Raw genomic sequence first — 12,328 nt, forward strand, 5'->3', positions numbered from 1 at the left:
GACAATACTGAGCATTCCCTGTGGGGAATGGTCCATTGATATCTCTTAGTATGCTGAGAATTATTGTAAGTAGGCCTTGTGAAGGCATTTTTTTTTCTCTGTCCTTTTCTTGGAAACGTATATTGAAGAAACAAACTTTTAAATCAATAAGTATAAAAGGCCATCCTTAGGCAATGGGGAAGGCAAAGGAATTCCAGATTGCAGAAGGCCCATACATTGAATTACCTTGTTGACCACTCTTAGATCTGTCACCATTCTCCATTATCCAGATTTCTTTTTAACAACAAATACAGGAGAATTCCAAGGACTGATTGGTTCTTCAATATGATGAACATCTAGTTTTTCCTGTACCAGATGTTCTAAAGCCAGCAGTTTCTATACTGTTTAACCCCTATTAGTTTCTCAGTTAACCATTTTAAAGAAAGGGTACCTCTAAAAGTTTACTATTTGCTTTGTGTTCTTGTATAGCCTGAATGGCTGGTGACCTTTGTGTATAGTACTTTAAAATATCCTTTCCAAAAGCCAGCACATTAAGTAGGATCAAAACCCCGTGCCATTGTCCTTGGCATCTCATCAGCCCTCATTGTTCGCCATGTTCAGAGAGTCCGGTTTTATCCCATGCTTTTTCGGTCACAGTCCAGCTGGCCTTGGTGAGCTCCCAGTAGATCAGCTCCACTGTCTCAGTTGATGGGTGTATGCCTCGTGGTCCCGACTTCTTTGCTCATGTTCTCCCTCCTTCTGCTCCTCATTGGGACCTTGGGAGTTCAGTCCAGTGCTCAAGTGTGGGTCTTACCACAGGGCAGGGAACCCGGACTGCTATGTGGACTGGAGAGGGAGGGGGAGAGGAGTGGGGGGAGGGGGAGAAGGGTGGGAGGAGGGGGAGAAGGGTGGGAGGAGGGGGAGGGAAATGGGAGGCTGGGAGGAGGTGGAAACTTGTTTTTTGTTTATGTTTTTTTTCTTCTTTTCTTAATAAAAAAATTATAATCACAAAAAAAATATCCTTTCCAGAAACATGAGTTTCTGAGACTGCAGGAATGTTAATCTGGATATTCCATTGCTGTAGCATGTCATGAACCCATAAATTTACTGTGCTATTAGCTGCATATGGCCTCAGCTTTTTGGCCCTTTGCATTCAAGCTGTCTCTTGCTTTGTTTCACTTGAATTTTGAGGGTTCAAATTTCTAGAAATTGAACATTTGTTTCTTGAAGAGGTCAATTTGGATGCTAAGATTCTGGAGTTATGCCCACATCTGTTTCTAGTAATCTAGTAATCTCTCAATTATAATGTTACTTATAAGCAAGCACTCTTAGCTTTGGTCTTTGATCATTTATAGAAGTTTGGCAAAATGAACATTTCTTATTTCCTATTGGAATTTTTGATTTATCCACTGCATTTAATGCGTTTTCCAGAAAAGCAGACACTAATTTTTTTTAACTTTCTTGGTGAGACATGTTCTCCACAGTGACTAAGAATGACTGGACCACATTTTACCTGGAGCCTGTAGAGGTCCCCCAAGGAGTTTCCCAATGGTATTGGGTTGCCTTGTTTGTCTTTATTTTAATTGACATTCATTGGTCCAATGTCAGTCTTTGTCACACTTCTACATAATCCAGCAGATTGAGACATTCTATTTTTGTATTGTGAAGAAAAGACATTATTCCTAGGAGTGCCTTCTCTACAATCCCTTTTCAGATGTCTTATTCTACCACAATTAAAATATTTGGTATTTTGATGTCTCCTCATACTTTTCAAAACTGTTTTTTCTACCCAAGCCTCATTATTATAGTCAAATGTTTCAACCTTCATTTTATGCAGGGTCCATACATTCATCCATTGGTGCTGATCTAACATTTAAAGGTCCAAGTATCCTTTTTCATTCTAAGTTGGCATTTTTCAAATGACTTAGTGATTCAATAAGTACCCATCTATCTCCTGGGTCTGTTACTCCTATGTGTACAGTTAATCTTTGTAAAAAGCCACTAAAGTGTTGTCTTTGGCCTTGTTTAACCCTATTATGTGGTTCAATTATTTTTCATGCTTCTTGAATACTGTCTCTAGCATTTAAGGCTGCTGGATGGCATATGAATAAGATGTTCTTCATAAAGAGCTTGATCTCATGGGTCAGCATAAATGCCTGTGACAAGAATTTGATTTGGAGAAGTCTCAAATCCTTTTACTCTTCCTTGTTGTTCTAAAAATTTTGCCTCTCCTCATGAATAGCATTTCCACAGTAGTTGTGGCATGTCTTCCAATACCACTGAAACTTATTGAAGCCAGTCATTTTGGGTGGCCTTATTGCTTGAAGCCCATATTTTTACCATCTCCCCAACAAATGGTGAATTCAAATCATAAGATACTACTACTTACTTAATTTTCTTTAAATAATTCTTACCTATAGGTAGCCATTCATATTCTTTGAAACCTTTTGGGTATTTAGTACTGGATGGTTTGTCAGAGGAGATTACAGGGTAGGTAGCCAGAACCCCTGGTAAGTCATCTCTGACTCTGACATGTACTGGCAAGCCTAAATCTTTTCTTATACCCCCTGCTCAACAGTTCTGATAATTTTATCAATCATTTCAAATCCTTTTACCACTGCCTTTTGCAAAGAATCTCCTGATCTGTGAATATTTCTAATGATTTCCTCAACTAACATAACCTCTAGTCTTTGTGCTGCACATACGATTCCAAGGTATAAAATTTTTTATTAATGATAACTTCTCATCCTTGGATATTATTTGGATGGCATGTAGAGTGTCTTCCTGGAGAGATATTCTATCTGCTAATTTATCATAACTTTTATACTGATTTTGGTTGTTAAATTCAACAGTATGAATTCTTTCAGATAATTTTTTAGCATCATTTGACATTGATTGAATTTTTTTATGTCAAATTAATCTTATCCTTTTCAATGGTATTCATTTTTTTCAGGTTTTCATTTTTGGTAGTATAAATCCTGTCAGCTAGCTGTTCATTATTAGTCCATAAAGACTTATCATTTCTAAAAGTGCCTCATTCAAGGCTCTGTTGTCAAACCATTTTTAAGGATGTAATACGAAAAACAAAGATAAGTCCCAATATTAAATAAAAGGTTGCATCAGAAAAACCATATAAGCCTTGCAGAATATCATGCATAATATAATCAAGAAGGTTATTAAATTACTGAATGGTGATATGGTCTGCAATTTTATAATTTTCAAATTTATTTATTTATTTATTTATTAATAAAATAATTACCACTAGGAGATTTTGGTAAATTGTCATCTGGGAACACAAACTGTAAGTTGTGCATGCCACTGTGCAGCAGGGAAAGCAGCAGGAGGGGGGAAAGTGAGTGTAAACTGGAGAAATTGCCAAATCACTGTGTGGTGGGCCCCCCAAACGGGTAGCTCTGCTGTCGTGGGGTTTTGGGGAAAAAACACTTATTAAGTGAAATCAAGCGAGGCAAGTGGGAGTGGGAGACCTTTGGCCATGGGTCTTTTGAGCTGGTCCTGATAGGCATGGACTTGGGGTCCACATGAATTCATACTCTAAAATGCTGGGCACCAAATGAAGCTTGATTAATGAAAGTTCGGGTTCAGAAATTGGGGTTCAACCTGAAGATATGAAAAGCTGAAAAGCCAGTCACTGGCTCTACCTCAGTCTAATGATCCTGCCTCCTGGAATCTCAGAAGGAGATTGCATGTTGAGAGCTGTTTCTTCCCATTATATAATCCTCTCTAGTGCTGGGATTAAAGGTGTGCACCACTGTCATTAAAGGCATACACCATCCAGTTTCTATGGCAAATAGTGTGGCTACTGAGATTAAAGGTGCATGTCATTATGGCTACCGGGATTAAAGGTACATGTCATTGTGGCTACTGGGATTAAAGGTGTGTGTTACCATAACCTGGTCTATAAGGCTGACCAGTGGGACTATTTTACTCTCAGATTTTCATGCAGTCTTTATTTATTACAGTTGAAATGCCACTGCAATAAGGAGCCTATAATCCATGACCCTAGAGAAGCTAAGTAACAAGGAGTAATCTAATGGAAACATAAATAGATCCCCCTGGGAAGAAGAAGTAGGCAAGATCTCCTAAGAAAATTGGGAGTGTGGGGGTGGGGAGGAGGGAAGGGCAGAAGGGAAAGAGGAAGGGAGAAGGGAAGGGGAGAAGAGACCTTGAGTGAATGGGATGGTTGAGATAGGGAAAAGACAGAGATGGAGAGCAAAGAAAGAGATATTTTGATTGAGGGAGCTATTATGGGGATAGCAAGAAACCTTGCACAATAGAAGTTCCCAAGAATCCAAAAGGAAGTCACCAGCTAAAACCCAAAACAATATTGAAGAGGGTGCCTGAACTGGCCTTGCCCTGTAGTCACATTGATGACTGTCTTAAATTCTATTATAGAACTTTTATCTAGCGACTAATGGAAGCTGATGCAGAGGTCCATAGTAGAGCATTGGACTGAACGCCCAAAGTCCAGTTGAATAGTAGGAGGAGTGAGAATATGAGCAAAGAGATCATGATCATCCTGGTAATACACAATGAAATAGTTTACCAGAGCTGATAGGAGACCACCCACTCTGGTCTGACAGCAAAGAAACCAGCGTATGCTTAGCATATGCTTAACATAGATATAGTGGGGAGAGCCTTGTTCCCACCTCAAAGCAATGTGCTAAACTTTGTTTACTCCCCATGGGAAGCCTTACCCTCTCTGAGGAGTAGATGTGGGGTGGGATGGGAGGTACAATGGGGAGGAAGGTGAAGGCAGTGGGAGGAGAGGAGGGAGCAAGAGGGGATTTGGAATGCAAAATGAGAAAAGAAAAGTTAGTTTTTTTAAAAAAATAACTAATTCAAAATGAATTTAATTTAAAACAAATAAAATAAAAGCCAGTTCAGCCACACTTGGTTAACTGTCACTCTTTCAATCGTCTGGATTCTGACACCAGATCATTTATTTTAGTCCTATTTAAGCACAGCACAATTTTGGGAAAAGTTTTCTGATGCTATACTCAGTCTTAGGAGTAGAGCAAAACTTGAGATATGTTTACATTAAAATCTTTAGAAAGTACACCTGCCTCTTTCATAAAGATGGGCAATATTGACATTTTTTTATACTTTTTTTATTAAGAAAAGAAGAAAAAAAAACATAAACAAAAAACAAGTTTCCACCTCCTCCCAGCCTCCCATTTCCCTCCCCCTCCTCCCACCCTTCTCCCCCTCATCCCACCCTTCTCCCCCTCCCCCCACTCCTCTCCCCCTCCCTCTCCAGTCCACAGAGCAGTCCGGGTTCCCAGCCCTGTGGTAAGTCCTAGGTCCTCCCCCCTCCATCCATATCTAGGAAGGTGAACATCCAAACTGGCTAGGCTTCCACAAAGCCAGCACATTAAGTAGGATCAAAACCCCGTGCCATTGTCCTTGGCGTCTCATCAGCCCTCATTGTTCGCCATGTTCAGAGAGTCCAGTTTTATCCCATGCTTTTTCGGTCACAGTCCAGCTGGCCTTGGTGAGCTCTCAATAGATCAGCTCCACTGTCTCAGTGGGTGGGTGCATGCCTCGTGGTCCCGACTTCTTTGCTCATGTTCTCCCTCCTTCTGCTCCTCATTGGGACCTTGGGAGTTCAGTCCAGTGCTCATGTGTGGGTCTCTGTCTCTAACTCTATCCATCACCAGATGAAGGTTCTATGATGATATGCAAGATATTCATCAGTATTGCTCAAGGATAGGGTCATTTCAGGTTCCCAATCCTCAGCTGCCCAAGGAACTAACTGGGAACCTCATGTTGGGCACTTGGGAGCCCCTCTAGGGTCAAATCTCTTGCTCACCCTAAAGTGGTTCCCTTAACTAAGAATTGTGGTTCCGTGCTCCCCTATCCACCTTTCCTTTATACCACTCCTGGGAATATACCCAAGAGATGCTCTATCATATGACAAGAGCATTTGTTCAACTATGTTCATAGCAGTATTATTTGTAATAGCCAGAACCTGGAAACAACCTAGATGCCCTTCAATGGAAGAATAGATGAAGAAAGTATGGAATATATACACGCTAGAGTACTACGCTGCGGTAAAAAACAATGACTTCTCGAATTTTGCATGCAAATGGATGGAAATAGAAAACACTATCCTGAGTGAGGTGTCCCAGACCCAAAAAGATGAACATGGGATGTACTCGCTCATAATTGGTTTCTAGCCATAAATAAGGGCCACGGAGTCTACAATAGGTGAACCTAAAGAAGCTAAGTAAGAAGGTGAACCCAAGGAAAAACATATAGTTATCCTCTTGGCTAAGGGAAGTAGACCAAATTGCCGGGGAGAAAATTAGGATCTTGGGGGTGGGGTGGGATGGGGGTAAGGGGAGATGGGGAGAGAAAAGGTAGAAGGGAAGGAGGGGGGACTTTGGGAATCAGGAGAATTGGCAATATTGACTTAGCAACAGTGTTTAAAGTTTAGGGTCTAGGGAGAATGACTGAGGTAAACATAACGCCCGTGGGAGTCAGCATTGACTTGGTCTATGATAACATAGAAGTCACCTGGCTCTTGCAAAGGACAAGCAATGTCTCTCATAAGGATGAGTTTTCTGGCCTAGAAGCAATGCTCATGATTTAGGGGTAAAGAGTCTGGGGTAAACAAAGCATAAATTTTGGGGGATAAAGGTGAAGCATGGCTCTACAGATGGCAAAGGATCACTAGGTTGTAAACTACAACCCCCCCCCCAGTTCTGGGAGAACAGGTAAGCGTATCCTTCCTTTGAAGAAATAATCTTGCATGTTTAACTTTTCCTGTCCTCTCCAGAGCTTATCTATGTGCACAAGGACCTCACTCTCTCTACAGAAAGTTCATAACATATCAGCTAAGAAGCTCAGGCAAAGAATATAAATAGCACACTTTTTTTTATGCAAAGGCTGGATATTTTCTGCTAAGTCTTATTGAATGGTTGCTAGATTTAAAAATAAAATTACTTCTAAAACAATTTGTTTTCATGTAATAATCATCATCAACTAAGTGAAAGATTTAGAGCATAATGACATCTATAGCAGAAAGCTGACTTTGAGAAGTTTAAAAAATATACTATTTTAATATTTATCTTTATTCTTTTTAATGAAATTGGTAGTGATTTGTTTATGTTCTAGAATCTGAGAAGAAATCAAATAATTCATTTTGGGAATGATTCACCTTAAAGTAATAACTGTCTCCCAGGATATTCAGAAATAAGACTGGATAATTAAAGGACTAACTTGGGGCTAATTCATCACAACAGCTTTGTGGCCAAAGTATATGAAAGCAGAAAAGGAATAATTCAATGGTTTTGAATAACATATGGGAAAATATAGCTTAGAAAATGATAAGAAGTTATTAAAATTAAAATTTAAAGACATTTAATACTCCATTCACATTTATATGTGGATTATTGCACATAAGTTTATAAAATTAAAGAAGTAGCATGTTATTAATGACAATACAAATCAAAAGGACATAATTTGGGGGAGAAATGGAGTTGTAGATCTAAGGATAGTCGAAGGGAGGTAGTGGTAGAAGGATGTAATCAATAAGTATTGTATACATGTATGAAACATTCAAAAACTGAAAACACTTCACAAAGATACATCTAACTTATTCTGTGAAACCATTTGTACTTATGGGTTTTTATACAGCAGCATGTAATGAGGAGTATTGTTGATGAATGAAAACATATAATGTTACTTGAATATAAAGTTATATCTCTTGGCCTGAGGGTATTTTGTCTGCCATATATTTATTTGTGAAAAAGAAATAGCTTTGAAAATATTAAAAACACAGTATTAGTGTTAATTAATATTTTAAAGATGTGGTGAACTAAATAAATCTCTTACAACTACTTAGGCAAATAGCACATTTTAAATTTTTTATTGGAAAATCAGTTTCACTTTGTTGTGAAATAAGTTTTTGTTGACTGAGGTTTCTGTCCCACCCAGTCCTAAAGCTGTTCACTTCCAAAGAAATACACAGAGGTCTACATTAGTTATAAACTGATTGGCCTATTTGCTCAGGCTTCCTATTAACTCTTATAACTTATATTAGCCTGTTATTCTTGTCCGTGTTAGCCATGTAGCTTGGTATCTATTTTGGCGAGGCAGTCACATCTTTCTTGCTTTGTGTCTGGCTTTCTCCGTGTTTGGCTGAGAACTGCAGACTGAAACTTCCCTCTTTCCAGAATTCTCATTGCCCCACCTCTACTTCCTGCCTGGCTACTGGCCAATCAGCATTTATTCAAAATACAAGTGACAGGGTAGACATCATTGTACCACAATACCCCCCCCCTTTAAACAAGAACTCTGAATTGTACTCTTTGTTTAGCTTCTCTAATGACCATTATCCATAACAAGTTGTAACCAACATTCTAAACAAAGGCAAACATCCATAATCCATTTTTTTTGGGGGGGGGATGTGGACATAGTTTTACAGGCCCCTTCCTGCTGATTGTGGCACTGATAATCTTATGGGGACCTAAAGACAATTTAGAATTATAATCAAGTCCTAACTGGAGTATCCTGTGAGACTTGATCATCTAGGACAGCAGTCTTTGAACTGTTCTGGATGTAAAACTCAGACATCTGGCCCATTCCTTCTATTGGAGATTTCTCAGCAGGACTTGATTTTTCTTAATGTAGAATGAATCCACAGTCTCTCATTTCCTGTGTAAACAAAACCAAAACCTCTTCTCTAAAGTAACATATTTTTGACTTAAGTTTTAAAGGCAAAGCATCAGCAGCATTTATAATCAAATGTCTTTTAGCAGCTTTTGTTCCTTCCTCAGTCGTAAAACAATTTAAAGACAACACAATAACATACTATATCCAGACTCTCTTTGTATTTTTCATCTTTACATGCTTTATTTTAAGCTCTATTTCTTTTATTTTTATTTATACTTTTGGCCTTTTGAGACAGTTTTTTTCTGTGTATTTTTGGCTGTCCTAGAATTCACTCTGTAGACCAAGTTGCACTTGAACTCATAGAGATCTGCCTGCTTCTGCCTTCCAAGTGTTGGGTGTGTGCCACCACACCCAACTACTCTACTTTTTTTCTTTTTTCTTTTAAGGACTTTACCCCCTTTCCCCCCAAGCCTACATATATTTTTAAACACACAGTAAACCATTTAGAGGTTTACTTTTACTGTATATCTCTCTTTTTCTAAAAACATGAGTCTTTAATTTGCTAAGTGATATGGTTAGGATTAACGCTGTGGCTTTGATGGCTAGATCCAGCCCATTCCTTAGCTTTTTTCTGGGAGTCTAGCCTCAGGGCAGAGGTACTGTCTGGAGCCATGTTTATTGCCACAACTCTATGGTATTTCAAGATCCATGCCATCACCAAGAAGCATGCTGTTGGCTATTTTAAACATCATTTTAGTGTTTTGTGACAGAGCCTTTTAAAAGGGCTGCAAAGTTTTTTACAGCTAAAGCTAAGTCAGGAAGCCTATCTTAAATGAGACACATTTGTCTCTAGCAAACAGAGCCCACCAGAGAAAATGCTACTATCAATAAGCCATGCTTCACTCTATTCTTTTCTGTCTAGAATTATTTCTCAAGCTCTCTCAGACTTTCTGTGGATGCAGTTGTCCACAGGTTGGGCACCATTTGCTGACCGAGGTTTCTGTCCCACCCGGTCCTACAGCTGTTCAGTTCCAAAGAAATACATTAATTATAAACTGTTTGGCCTATTAGCTCAGGATTCTTATTAACTCTTATAACTTATACTAGCCCATAATTTTTGGCTGTGTTAGCCATGTGGCTTGGTACCTTTTTCAGCAAGGCAGTCACATCTTGCTTGTTCTGTGTCTGGTTGACAACTGCAGACTGAAACGTCCCTCTTCCCAGAATTCTTGTTGCCTTGCATCTACTTCCTGCCTGGTTGCCCTGTCTACACTTCCTTCTTGGCTACTGGCCAATCAGCATTTATTTAAAATACAAGTGACAAAATACAGACTATTTTCCCACAGCAAGTTTTCCAAAAATTTGGCCATTAAATGAAGAATGATAAAGACCTGATGTGCATTAAAAACTGATTTTGATTCCAATTATTTATTAGTTCTCAGTAAATGTCTCACGTATCTTCCATTAAGAAGTTAGCCACAAGCATGTGAGAGATACATTACAGATATATTTACCAAGTTTTATCATTAAATAAATATATTTTAAAATGTGTCATTTTGGGCAATGTGGTGGTATGAATAAGGAAAAATGACCTCCATGGGCTAACATAGTTGAATGCTTGGTGAACTATTAAAGGAAGGATTACAAAGTGTGGCTTTGTTGGAGGAGGTATGTGCTTTGAGGTGTAAAAGCCTCCAATTGGCCCACTGTCTCTCTCTGTCTGCCTAATGCTTGTATATCAGGATGTAAAACTCTCAGCTACTGCTCCAAAACCATGCCTGCTTACCTCCTGCTATGATAAAAATGAAAACCCTCTGAAACTGTAAGCAAATTTCCAGTTAAATGTTTTCTTTTATAAGAGTTACCTTGGTCATGGTGTCTCTTCACAACAATAGAACAGTAACTAAAGCAGACACAAATATATCAATGCTTACAAGGTTTCTTTCAAGAGAGGAAATACAGGCGATGCATATCCCTACTTAGGATATTATTCTAGGCATGATACATATCTTCTCACAATGCCATCACTTAGGAGGCTGAGGCAGGAGGACTGGCATGAGATAGAGGCCTACATTTCAGATTGAGACTGTGCTTCAAAAAATGTTTTCTGAATATTTTAAATTCCCCCTCCCCAAAATGCATTCCCAGTGCTTTTTAGAGACACCAAATCAGAGGATTTGAAAATGAGTCAAAAGATGATCATTAATGTCTTTCTAGTGTGACTTGCTTTTGTGTGTTTGTGTTGAATATTTTATGCTTTAGTTTCTAAGTTAGAAATTTCTATAATTTTTGTGGCTGTATACATGTGGGCATACATGCTTATGTACATACACCCACAAATATTTTTATGACATTATCTAACTTAGCTTCAAATTCTTTATCTGAAAAAAATGAGTATGTTAAGGTCTACTTTTCACAGTTGCTTAAGATGTAATAATTTATTTTCTTTCTTAAATTTTTATTGTAAGCAGAAAGCCATAACAAGTGATACAGTGATAACTTTTACATTCCCAGTCTTCATATGTTCAATGCATGTAGTTTGATGAACGCAGTCCTATTTGCACACCAATGGTACAGTCAGCATAATGTGCTAATTGCTAATCTTCCCTCCATAGATTTTCTTGTGTTCTGTTCGTGTATGTTTTGGCAGAAACCATCTCAAATAGTAAACACTTAGCATTAAATCCCTTCTCTTACAAAACTTGAGCATAGATTTCCATACTGCTAACCACAGACACAACAACTCTGTAGCAGTCTTTAGCTTATTACCATGGTTAGCAACCCTTTGCACACAAGAATACAATTTTTCTTCTTCCATTAGAGCCTCACAGCCACCATTCCTTTTTCTAATTTTTATCAGTTTGAGGATTTTTGATAGTTTTTGCAGAGAAATAATACAGTTTGTCCTTCTTTTATGAGCTTATTTTACTTTTATCATAGTATTCTCCTGATCCAAACATGTTGGAAGTGGCAAGGCACATGTTGATTACATTGTCCTTTAACATGAGTAAGGATACTTCCAAAACTAGCAGACAGACATGCTGGTTGAGCCATTATATCTCTAGTGTGAGACTCATAAGATGAAATGAATCAATAAAACTGTAGCCCACACATAATGTGTAACACTGATGAGGTTTTCTGTTCTAAATCAGGTTTTATGTGTGTATGCAACCAGATTAGAGATAAAGGACACCCATTTTCTGTAATATAGATCACTGATTTGATAGAAAGGCTATGCACCGATGAAGGTTTGGGAAGGGTGTGGGATGACGATCCCTTTTCATAGATGACTCTTTCAGATCCAGTCTGTTCCCTTGAGTGAGTGCCTCGCAAGCAGTGGTATAACAACCCAAATTAGGCCATAAATGATTTTTCTGGTCTCATATGTATGCATTCTAGGAGGGATTTAAGGGCCTGGAGAGGATAAGCCTAAAGGACAAGAGTGAAGAACACAGACAAGGGCTGAAAAGAGTGCAAAGTGATTCTGCTCTTCTCTTTCTATAGAACACCAAAAAGCTTTCTCATCTATCCCTTAAGCAAATGGTGTTAATGTTTTCTTAATTAGTTGAAACAGGATGAAACAAAGAAAGAATCGTGAGCAGGTAGCCAGAATCTGCTCCAATATAACTTCAGTCTCTTTTAATAATGGTGAAAGCTTTGTAACTCAAGGAAGCATTTATATTGCATTGACTCTGAGTCATTGAGAATCAAA

This window comes from Microtus oregoni, unplaced genomic scaffold (genome assembly GCF_018167655.1).
Source record: "Microtus oregoni isolate MIOR12 unplaced genomic scaffold, Mior012 000112F_ref0000385, whole genome shotgun sequence".
Taxonomy (NCBI): domain Eukaryota; kingdom Metazoa; phylum Chordata; class Mammalia; order Rodentia; family Cricetidae; genus Microtus; species Microtus oregoni.